The sequence below is a fragment of the Eulemur rufifrons genome, chromosome 7 (assembly GCF_041146395.1).
Source record: "Eulemur rufifrons isolate Redbay chromosome 7, OSU_ERuf_1, whole genome shotgun sequence".
NCBI lineage: Eukaryota > Metazoa > Chordata > Mammalia > Primates > Lemuridae > Eulemur > Eulemur rufifrons.
In genome coordinates this window covers 39,601,328-39,613,515 of record NC_090989.1, presented here as the reverse complement: position 1 = coordinate 39,613,515, position 12,188 = coordinate 39,601,328, and the positions used below count along the sequence as shown (strand labels likewise).

The 12,188-nt window shown below is 33.1% G+C and overlaps 1 non-coding gene across 1 annotated transcript; it reads right to left on the bottom strand.

The window, feature by feature from the left end:
* Positions 1-6,591: 6,591 nt before the first annotated feature.
* Positions 6,592-6,703, bottom strand: LOC138388896 (U6 spliceosomal RNA). Its single transcript, XR_011234358.1, has one exon. It is a non-coding gene; the product is annotated as a U6 spliceosomal RNA (small nuclear RNA).
* Positions 6,704-12,188: the final 5,485 nt, after the last annotated feature.

Genomic DNA, 12,188 nt, shown 5'->3' with positions numbered 1-12,188 from the left:
CACTTTAACTTTAGAACATCTTCCTCATGCCCAAAAGAAGATTTATGCTCATTAGCACTTTCTTCCCATTCTCACCACCCAAATCCCTTCAACACCACCCCCCCACACAAACACCTGTGTGCACACATACACATACACACACATATCCCAACTTGCCTTAGGGAAGGATGAAAAGTTGGAACATGGAGGAATTTTAGGGCAGTGAAACTACTCTGTATGATACTATACTGGTGGATACATGTCAGTGTACATTCGTCCAAACCTGTAGAAGGTACACCAAGAGGGAATCCTATTGTAAACTATGAACTTTGGGTGCTAGTGATATATCAGTATAGGTTTATCAATTATAAAAAGTGCACCACACTGATAATGTGGGAGGCTATGCACGCGTGGGGGCAATGAGTATATGGAAATCTTTGTACCTTCCTCTCAACTTTTCTGAGAACCTAAAACTGCTCTAAAAATAAAGTCTTAACAAATCCAGGATAAATGTTATGGTGACTTAGACTAGAGTTTTGTTTGTGACAATGAAGAGAAGTAGACTGACCCCAGAATATTTTAGAGATAGGACTTGCATGTGGAATGGGCTGGGCCAGGAGAAGGGAGGTGTAGGTAAGAGAAAAATGAAAGATGAACACCTTAGTGTAATTCTTGACCAACTGTGATAATTGGTGAAAGATTTTAGTGTACCAGACCAATATGAGGAGGTCACAACTTCAGTTAGTCTAGTTTGGTTTGCATGTATGTGTGTGTGTGGCAATAATCAAAGTTGTATGTATTACATATTCAGTATAATGTACCTTCTCTATATTCAAGAGGAATCTCACATAGGCTTTTGAACACATAAACCTGAAGTTCAAGGTAAAATAATGATAGGAAATGTAAGTTTGGTAGTTGTGCCAGTCTTGGCCTGTTTATTCTCAGATGCACTTGTTACCCTTCCCCTATTCTGCTCTGCATCACAAGTGGGCAAATCACTGTTGGGCATGTCTCACATTGGGTTTGGCCAATAGGGGGCACCAGTAAGAGATCTGAAGTTGAAGAAATGGAGAATCAAGGCTTTTTCCCTCACTCTCCCTTTGCCTCGCATGATGTTAGTGGCTGGATATCCTCTGAGGCTCCAGCTCCCATCCCAAAGCCTGGCTGTGGTTTTAGCTTACATCTGGTGAGCCCCTGCGTCTGATATTCATGATTCTAGCTTTTCTGATCCTCTGGAGTGTAGCTGTTGGTAACATGTCAGTTACCTTATTATCTCTTCTTTTTTTTTTAGCTCTTTTATCGACTATGTATCAATTGACTCTGTTAAAGTTATTTTTTTATCCTTAAATTTTTTTTATAGATTAGACTCTGACTGATAGTAGTTATTAGCATAAAGTTATCAGTACTTATATATAGCATATACAGTACTTATAGATACAGTACTTAAAGCCATGGGAAATAGTATGATTAACAATAACTGTGCTGTTCATCAGAAAATAGCTCAAATAAGTCAGGGATTTTGTCTTCATTGTTCAATGATGTATTTCTGGGGCATACAACACTACGTGGAATATATGAGGACTCAGTAAATGTTTGTTGAATAAACAAATCCATTAATTAAATAATTAAAGGAACATGAACATTTTGATTTATTTTAGTGTTTGATTCAAATGATCTTCACTTATCTAAGTAATTTTTGAATTATATTAACATTTGAAAATATGTTACACTTACTGTTTTCCTAGTGTGCCTTTATTGATATCACTGTGTTTCTTATTAATCTCAAGGTGGTAGATTTGATGAAGGATGATTTAAGGTTGTTGCAAAAAGGAATGCAAAGCAAAGAATAAATAGTAATAGTATTCAACATATGGTATTCAAAATATAGTTTTGCAACATTAGGTTTTGAGGAAATAGGAATTTTGAACTTTCTTTGATGCATTAAGAAAGAAAACTAGAGAAATCATATTAAGGAGAAATCATATTAAACCATTCTCTATGATGGCTCAGCCAGAAGGCTTGATGCCTTAGGTTAATCATTTGCTGTAATGTAGAAAGTAGCCCACTCAGTAAAGTGGATTAGATCCTCTACAGACACTCTAAAGGAAAGACCATGAAGGATGCAGAGGACACCCCATTTAAGGACCCCTGCTACCTTGTTGCTAAGGCAAGCTCTCCCCCTCTCAAACACACCCACAACCATATTGTGTGAAAAAAGAGCAAGAGGATAAAATTTGAAAGAAAATATATTTTTTTTAATTTCAGCATATTATGGGGGTACAAATGTTTAGGTTACATATATGGCCGTTGCCCCACCCAAGTCAGAGCTTCAAGTGTGCCCATCCCCCAGATAGTGTGCACTGCACCCATTAGGTGTGTATATACCCATCCCCTCCTCCCCACTCCCACCTGCCCGACACCCAATGAATATAACTACTGTATGTGTACTTAATTATCTAAAAGAGTGAATTAGCCAAATCAACTCTGTAGAAAAGGATCTCTGAATAGATTCATGCTGTAAACCAAAAAGACACTGTTAAATTAGAAAATACTAGAATATTTTTATATTGATAAGCTATCTCTCTTGTTTAGTGGAGTTTGACTTTATGAAAAATGACAGTGAAGAGGCTATTTTTCTTTTTCACACCCACATTTTAATATGAATAAATTTGCTACACTATTGCATTTTAAAATTGTTTAATATTTTATTAATTCTACTTGGTAGTTTCTATTCACTCTGATCGTATATAACACTTAACCTCCACTGTCTCCATGACAAAATGGTTGACTCTTCTCTACTGAAGATCATTTTAAAGGGAAGCTCTTTAACATTTCTCAGGAAACTAGCATCTTCCCAGAAAAATGAACTTGAAGAAAAGAAAATAACTAAACTCTATGAAATAATGTCGGGAACATAACCTTGACATTTTGGTGTTCTGAATGAATTAAATAAAGAACTATACAATTTTAATTGCACCTATAAAAATGTGTCTTTCAACAACAAAATGTTTAATATAAACTTTTCTCTTGAGTTTTTACTTTTATCTCATATGAAAATAATTGCTATTATCAATATCTCAGGCATTGAAGAAAGAATAAAATCTTATACCTCTTTATAAAAATTCAGCTATGTATTTCAATAAAAGTTAATTTAATTAATAGGCCATTATAAGGTAAAATTTAACCCTGTTAAGATTTAGAGATATCTTATATAGGGAAGATCCTGCATCATTCAACTTGAGCTAAAGTCTATTGTGAGACATTATTGGAAGCCCAGAAAGACAATATCTAGCTATTCAAGAGCTAAAAGGAGTGTTCATTTCAAGGGTAAACCATCACATTTGCACTTGGCCTGGAAGATTCCCTGGTGATTATAATGCTGTCTTTCTTCCTTACCCAAAGAAATATTATAATCCTTACTTTTCTTTCCTGATCAAAACCTATCTTTCTGTCATGATATAGCACAATTAGATCTGTTTCAAGAAAAATCTAATCACATGAAGTCTTTGTGAGAACCTCTTACTCAAATCACAGTTTGAGCATAGATTCTATTTAAAGTTTATTTTCAAAACTCATACTTTCTGACAGCCTATTTTCGTACATGAAAGATTATTTGTTAAAGATAGAACTAAAAGGATATTATGAATTCTAGTAGCTATTTGAAAGAGAATGTGCAATCTGATTCAAGATATTATTGTTTTCAAAGGAGTTCCTACCTTAAAAACGCATATCAAGAAGCAGAGAGTTAAATTGGTTAATACAGAAGCTTTAAGTTTAGTAGATTTTCCCATGAGAAGTAGGTACAAAGGCCCTCCTAAGTGTTTAGGCTTTGACTAAAATAATGATATTTCATTAACAGATCTCTCTTTTTAGCAAGTATCCATTTAAGAGTTTTCATTGGGTTGACATAAAAAGTTAACACATTAATTTGATAGTTCCTTATATTTATTATGGTTTATTATTTGCTCACAGAATTTTAGTCACTTAGTTCTGCACTTATTTTCTTCAAATATTAATTTAAATGGTATTCAATAAACTTATGCATAGTAATTTTATTCTTTCTTATGCACAGCAGCTCACGAAAAGACAATCATACCAAAAATAAATTTGGTAAAATAATTGATTTACCACATACTAAGTTCAAGTAATCCCATATGCATAGAATATCTTATTTTAAATATATCTGTTTTATAGTATGGGCAATTTGGGTATGCATCTAAAAATATTCCTGAAAATCTTCATGCAAATATGCCTTAATGTTAAAATCAATTTTACCAGAAGAGGTTTTGAATTAAAAGTGGGATTATTTAGAATATATGTATTCATTTGTACTAGTCTTCTGAAGGATAATTATTAATGTTCAAAGAGTATAAATCTTGTGTGTAGAGTTTAATCTTTTTTCTTTAGTCTTAAAGAAACAGTAGAAAGTAATATATTGTGTATGTGTGAACAAAAGTTTTGTAGATGAATTCTTTAAGTCTCTTACCTGTGAACATTGCTTCAATACCAGAAAAGACGATTTCAATCATTATCAATTTATATAAGACAAAAATGAATTATTAATGTAATTAATGCAGTTTAGGTAATAAGAGAGTAACAATCCTTTCAAAAAGTGAACTTTATGAAAACAACAGGCTACTACCAGCAGGAGGAAAATTTAATATTCCAACATAAGCCTTATTTTTTAATTTTTGTAATCAGAGATCTTTTTTTTTTGCAGGTCTTTACCAGATTTCACAGTTTATATTTTAAAGACAATTTTTAGTATTGCTCAAGTAACACATGTTCACAGTAGAAAATGTTTAAAATATTGAAAAGATACATTTTTCCCCAAAAGAGTTTGAGATGCAGAAAATTTGTGAGGATAATCTGTAAAGTAATTGGTCTTGGATTAATTCCAAACGGTAAAACATAGAACAGATTGACTCTTTATTCGTTATGAAAAACATGAAACATTTTTTAGGCCAAATCTATAGATGGTATAGAACGTATGTACATATCATATGGTATGCTTAGATTTTTGCAGAGTGATATTTTATTATTTTATGTCTGGAGAGTAAAAAAAGAAACCTGGGAAACAAACTGTTTCTTTTATTTTTCACAAACTTCTTCAGAGTCCCTTTCTTTGATTCCTCATTCACACGTTGTCCAGACAGTTGACCCCTGAGTTTGGTAGATTAATGGCACTGCATCAAGCGGATATCAAACAAATGTGGCACTTCTAAAGCCGCAGCACCAAACTGCAAATTGGAAATACACCCTTGGTTATACTATCAACAAAGGAGACACTTGATGTGTGATTCCACTCATCATTCCTCTTAAGCCATTATCAGACAGCTGAGAACAGACAACAATGAAAGAACATGTGCTTGATTGTTAGCATGTCAGACGTACATTATTAAAAACAGTAGGGACAAGGGGAGAGATGAGAGGAAAGGCATTGGCTTCTTTGTTCCGTATGTGAGGGTTTATTTGGAAAGAAAAGAATTCTAAGAAGCACTGCCACGTAACTCCCTATGATGAAAGCCTAGCTTTCCCTCTGTTCATTTGATAATGAAGTTCATGTTCTTTCTTTTTGTTTCTTCCATAATGAAAATGATTAGCAACTTGTTTTAACTGCTTACTCATTCTCATCTATTTCAACTGAAAACTCATTTTCATCTGACTAAATTTCTGATTGTTTCTCAAAGATCTGTATACAAATTACCTGGTGTAATTCAGCAAGACTGTTTGCAATCCACTTCCTCCTAAGGGGACATGGATAAAGTTAGGAATGATCTGCTTCATTCAGACTTTGCAAATAAAAATAAAAATCATTAATGATCAAGTTTATTGCATATAATATTATAAATGGTTTAACTAAAGGGTCAAGTTCAGGGGAAATGAGAATGTCTCAGTAGCTTATAGCTACACTTGATACAGTGCCCATAAAGAATTCAGAATTTTTTTAACTGAATATATAAAAGTACTATAATAATGTCAAATACAGAATTATGAGCCCACAAAATAAACTTTTAAAACATAATGAAATTTGCAAAAAAAAGAATTTTCTCATGGACTTTTTGTAACTACAGGGAGAAAACAGAATTATCTACAAAAATTTAAAAATTTACTTCTTTTTTTTATTTTATTTTTATTTCAGCTTATTATGGGAGTACAAAAGTTCAGGTTACATACGTTGCCCATGTACCACCCATCCCCTCGAGTCAGAGCTCCAAGCGTGCCCATTTCCCAGACAGTGCGCATCATACTCATCAAGTAGGTACATCCCCTTCCCTTCCCCTCACCCCCCACCTCCCCGAGTCAGCACCTTCAAGCATGACCATTCCCCAGACGGTGCGCAACGCATTCATCATGTTTTTCACTTCCTTAAATTTATGTTGGATTATAGTTTTCTTAAGTATTCTTGACTCATTTTTGAAATACAGTTTTTTCTTATATTCTTAACAAAAAGAATGTACATTCATTCAATAATGTACACAAGAGTTATTTTTAAAAATTTATGCAACTCTCATTTCCTATTGAAGAGACAAATCTGTGGTTTCAGTTTCTCTTCTTCTTCTTTTTTTTTTCACTATTCTATATTTTTATTAAAAAGTACACATTGATCTTAATGCTTTTTTTCCCCCCGAATGCTTCATGAATTTACGTGTCACCCTTGTGCAGGGCCCATGCTAATTTTCTCTGCATGGTTTCTCTTCTATAAGGAATCACATTAGTCAACAAATATAAAAAAGTGGTTTATGAAAACAAATGAATATTATTATCTTTAACTTATTTATTTTGCTCTACTTGCCCAAATCGTGGATAGTAGAGGTTTGAATATTCCAATATCTATACTAAAATATTAATATATTAAATTGTTGTACCCCATAGTTCTTATAATTTTATTAGAATTCAATTTGGCATTATAGCATTCTAAAATAGATGGTCTCTGTCGTATTCAGATATGTTCACAAAGAAACATAAGAATAAAAATTATAAATTCTTATGACTTCACTTAGTTAAAAAGGGAAATATAATTTATTTAAAACTTTTCTAGCCAAATTTCAAAAGTAATTAAAAGCTGAAAACTCTTTAATTCGTTTACTAGCTACAGTCCAAAGTATTTATTTGTAAAACCTTTGAACGTACTCTTATACAAAGATGACTAAAATCAGAATACATCGAAGTAAAATTTAGATATGTCCTAAATATTTATTTGTGAATCTGCAAAGTCACTATATTAATTAAGAATTCCTTTCCAGAATCTAAAAATTGCTCAAGTATACTGTACCTAAAATCATTAAAATACCACAGTATAAGATACATTGTGGTGTGCATTGGGAACAAATATGAATGTGTATAAGTATTTATATATAAATGTGGAAATATTTGCATTTCTTCTGTATGTGTGTGTGTGTTTGTGTGTAGAAGGAGATAGAGAGAGAGATGTAGGGAGGTGGAACAAATGCAAATATTTCTACATTTAGTCAGCATTAATTGCAAGGACATATTAAAAATACTTAAGAGTCTTTTATTTACTTTTGCAGTGGGAGTGTTTTTTACCTGATGTAGAAATCTTTCTCTTCAGTGTGAATGAAATCCACAGTTGTTAAAAAAGACACCTCAGTAACATTTTTAGTAATCACGATAATTACAAATATTATTTTTCATTGAGAAGTGTTGTCTGTTGAAGGAGGTATTTTCAAACATGTTTTACCTGTTAGTCATGGTGAAAAGAGGGTTACTTAAACTCTAAGTATCACATCAATGTTTAAAGCATAAAGAATGAGAAAATGGCAATGCCCATTTGTGAAAAATTCTGGGCATATTTCTCTTGTGTCTTGGCCAGAGGTGTGTGTCAGATGACTGCTGGGTGAAAGTAAGCCTGGAAAAGCAAATAACTGGTAAAAAATATATATACACAAGTTTGGGCACAATGTTACCTAAAACAAACTCATGACTCAGATATAAAAATGACATAGTAAACAGAGAAAAGGCTTTTGAAAATGAGAATCATTTTTATTTAATTTTTAATGTTTTTTCTCATTTGACGAAGCTAGAATGCAAGGTATATAGATATTTTTAATTGATTCTTTTGTTCTGTGAAGAGTTAGTTTCTTATCTACCATCTCTACTGACAGAGAAAAGTACTTAGGAATGAAACTAAATTTTAAATATATAAGTTGTAAGGTAAATCAATGTAAATTTAATGTTATTCTTTGAATGCAATATATGTTTAATTTCAGAAAGCAACAAGCTATTTCTAAGAGCTACCTCATATCCAAGATGCCTTTTGAGACATCGTGAGTTTGTTATATCATCTTTTCTTTGTACCGTACACTGTAGTGTGCCTCTAGAGAATACAGCAATCATAAAATACAGTCTGGCATTCCTTAAATCAATAAAGTTCAGTTGCTTTTTTGAAATGAGTGATTCATAATTCCCCATTATAATTAAAGTGGCATTTTAAGTTAATAAACTAATTTTTAGTATTTCTGCTGCTATTGATGTGTGTTTTTCTTTTTCAGAAAACTAATCTCAATAAGGTTTCTATTTAAGGATCTTAGAAAACTATAACATAAACATTTCCAAATGCTGGTTTTTAACTCAGGCAGGAAGGACTACATCTAAAACATTCTCTGTGTGTCCCACCTTCTTTAACTTTCACTATCATGAGAAAAAAAATAATTGGAAATGAATGAGATGAAGAGTAAAAGGAGAAGAGGATCATGGAAAAGAAATCTGTCTAATTTAGGTAAAACTCCTGAAAGATATCTTGTCAGTTATTTTAAAACTATCCAAGGAAAAGAAAATCTTCACTCAAATTTTTAATTTACAGAATGGGATAAATATAGAATGCATTATAAAAAGCCACTGATACTATTTTTTTCCTTTCATGCATGACCACACTTAAAGCAACTGAGACCAAAGAGTTCTGAGTTGAAAATGTTACTGTAATGAGGTTACAATACTCTTTTATGTCATAAAGTACACACACACACAAACAACAGCAACAAAAATTACAATGGTTGTTGGTCTTCAGTCTCAGTAATGTATTTCTTATTTCAAAGTTAATAACTCAGTTTCATTCATTTCCTCTCCTGTCCTCAATGGAGATGAAGAACACCTGGGCAAGTGCTCTGTGTAATTGCCCTTGATATTGCTGAAAGGGTTGTAGTACATTTCATTCGTGTTTTCCAAAAGCAAAATTCACTTTTGTTCTATTACCATTCTGCAGGCATCCTATTTCCTAAGGCTTTACCCAAGTTTGCTATTTATTTTCAACTTTGGAGTTGCCCCAACCCCATCCTATTGAGTAATGACTCTCAGAACCCAAGAGAGTATACAAGAACATACTCAGAGGAAAACAAAACCCCATGAAACGTTTTTGAACCTTTTAAAATTTAGGAAGAGGAAAGGAAGTTCTTGACATATATAAGACAATTGAAAACCTTAATAAAAACCATTCTTTTCTTTTCCACTCTTCTTTTACATTTGTTATTTCAAATGAAAAATATGTTTTTCACATGCTTTCTTAGAATGGTCCATCCTCTGAAGCAGGGGTCCCCAACCTATGGTGAGTTGTATAATTATTTCATTATATATTGCTACATAATGATAATAGAAATAAAGTGCACAATAAATGTAATGTGCTTGAATCATCCCCCAAACCATCTCCAGTCTGTGGAAAAATTGTCTTCCATGAAAACAGTCCCTGGTGTCAAAAAAGTTGGGGACTGCTGCTCCAAAGCATCAACAGCATGTTTAAAGCAAACCAAATCAAATAAAAACCTAAGCATATTAGTTTATATCTCATGGCATTAAATGTGTGGTATATTCTGCATGCAAACACACACATACATATTCTCTCTCTCTCTCTCTCTGTCTCTCAAAAATTCTTAAACACAAAGTCCTCTTATTTGGAGTTTCCAAGTCAAAGGGTAGAATCTTCTAGGATCCTGACCTTGCTTTATTCAATTCTGGCAAAAGTTTTTTGGGCTGTGGTAGGAGATATATTTTTAGGTAAAATAAAAAGCAATATTATTTTTCATTATTTTTCTGATTTCTTTAAGTAGTTGAAAAAAGTTTCTCTAGAAAAAAGTAATAAATTGGAATAAAATAACTGCATTTTAAAAATGACAACTGAACAGAATTGAAATGGATGTATGTGTGTTCATCTTATTTCCCATAACATAGCTGTTCGTATTATATTTAGCAAAAACACATAAATTAGTATCTTATTTTAGAAAATTATTTGCAAACTTTAAAGTTGGGATTATTTTCAGGGAGTCTATTGTCTTTAATTTTTTTCTCCAAGTATTACAAAGATCAATGAAATTAGGTAGATGTTATTTATTAATAATATGCATATTAAATGATTTAGGACACATTCCAGGATTAACCAAATCAGAATATTTGTGCTAGGGTCCAGGGATTCCAATGTTTTCTACAATCAACAGATTACCTTATTCCACATTATTTTGATAACCACTACTGTAGAAGCCATAAAACCTAAGAAAAAAATACTGCCTTTAGTCCTTATTCTAACTCCAGACCTAATGCCAACATTTTTAAAGTAGATGCAGTGAGTTTAAAGTTACTGTCAAGAGCAAATTTAAATAAAAATTGATGAAAAATTCTAAAATGTAGAGACATCCATCCCTCTCCTTTACCTTGTTGGGAAGTCTTCAGTGATTTTTAGCACAAGTTTGAAGAGTTATCTCTTTTTATCCCAGTGTCTGTTCCTGGAATCCTTGTTGTGTTATTTGTCATGTAGCAAATTGGTTCCCTTAAAACATGAGCCTCTCTGAGGAGACGACCCCAGTACACTACATTCTAGGGGTGGATCTGGATGAATACATACATGTCCTAAGTTCTCACAATCTTCATTCATGTGACTCATGTAAGTTATATTAATTTGCTGGTCAATTGCCAGCACATGTTAGGGTCCAGAAATGCTCTTTGGACTTTGTTGTGTTGTAGTTTACTTCCCTCTTCATGTGTATTTATGTCGTGCTGGACACAACTTTACAAAGTGCTATGATGTACTTTGATCACTTTTGAGATTCAGAGAAATAGTGTGAAGAAGACTGGGTGCATGTTATGAGTCACAATTACGTAGGGTTTTAAAAGCTAAAAGAGACAAATAAACTATGAGAATGTCTTGTGTGTTTTAGACTCTCGACTAAGACTTTTCATGCTAACTGTAATGGTTTCTCTTACTCTACGTGACACACTATTGTAAGGTTTTTGGATGGTCGGCACCAGAGAAAGATGAGCAGAGTTGAAAGGATTAAGCAAAGAGGCTTTATTGGAGCTCTCCAGGGTGAGAGTAACGGGTCCCAAGGGAGGGACCCGGGCGTAGTTCCCAGGCCCCAGGAGAAAGCAAAGAGGCTCAGGAAGTCGCAGTTGTCTGGGACTGAGGCAAAGGTTTTATAGGGGGGAGTTGGGGAGGGCTTTTTCTGGGAAGGTGGCAGGTGCTGTTTTCTGCCCAGTGCGTAGGTCACAGAAAGCAGGATGTGGCTGAGCCCGGGCTGGGGTGTTCAGCTAGCAATGACAGGATGTAACTCTGAGGCAGGCTTTTGCCTACCACTGCAGAGAGTAATCTGCCTTTAGTAGAGTTTCTCTTTTTTATTGGGGAGGGGATTCCCACCGCCAGCCTTACAACTATCAGTAACATAATATTTGTTTGCAGCTTATACATTTTTAAACAAAATATATATAATTTCATTTTTTACCTCACCTCTTTCAGTAAAATATGAGCTACTGACAGCAGTTTATTTTCCTGCTATGTTTATTTCTCTATGCTCAGTAAGACTAATGAATGGCAAATAGTAGGTGTTCAATAAATAATGTTTGAAAATGTGGCCTTCGCAATAATTGTCTTTGTCTTTAATTTTTCTACCTCAAAGAGACTTCCACTATTTCTAAGAATACATTTAAGCTAATTTGAGATTACTTAAATATCTTTTTTAATGTAAGTTCATAAAATATCATTTAATTTATGCTTCTTTAAATAGTTTTATTGTTTTTCTCCTCAAGTTTAACAGTCATCTATTGAAAATAAATTGAATGACTTTCTAGGTATGCTCTAAGTTTTAACAATTTGTGAATTAAGGAGTAACTAATTAAAAAACAAGATATAAATATTTAATTGTGATAATTTCCAACAGGATTTTTGAACACCATAGTTGTAAAAGCTAGAGAAATGTGTGAGTGATTGC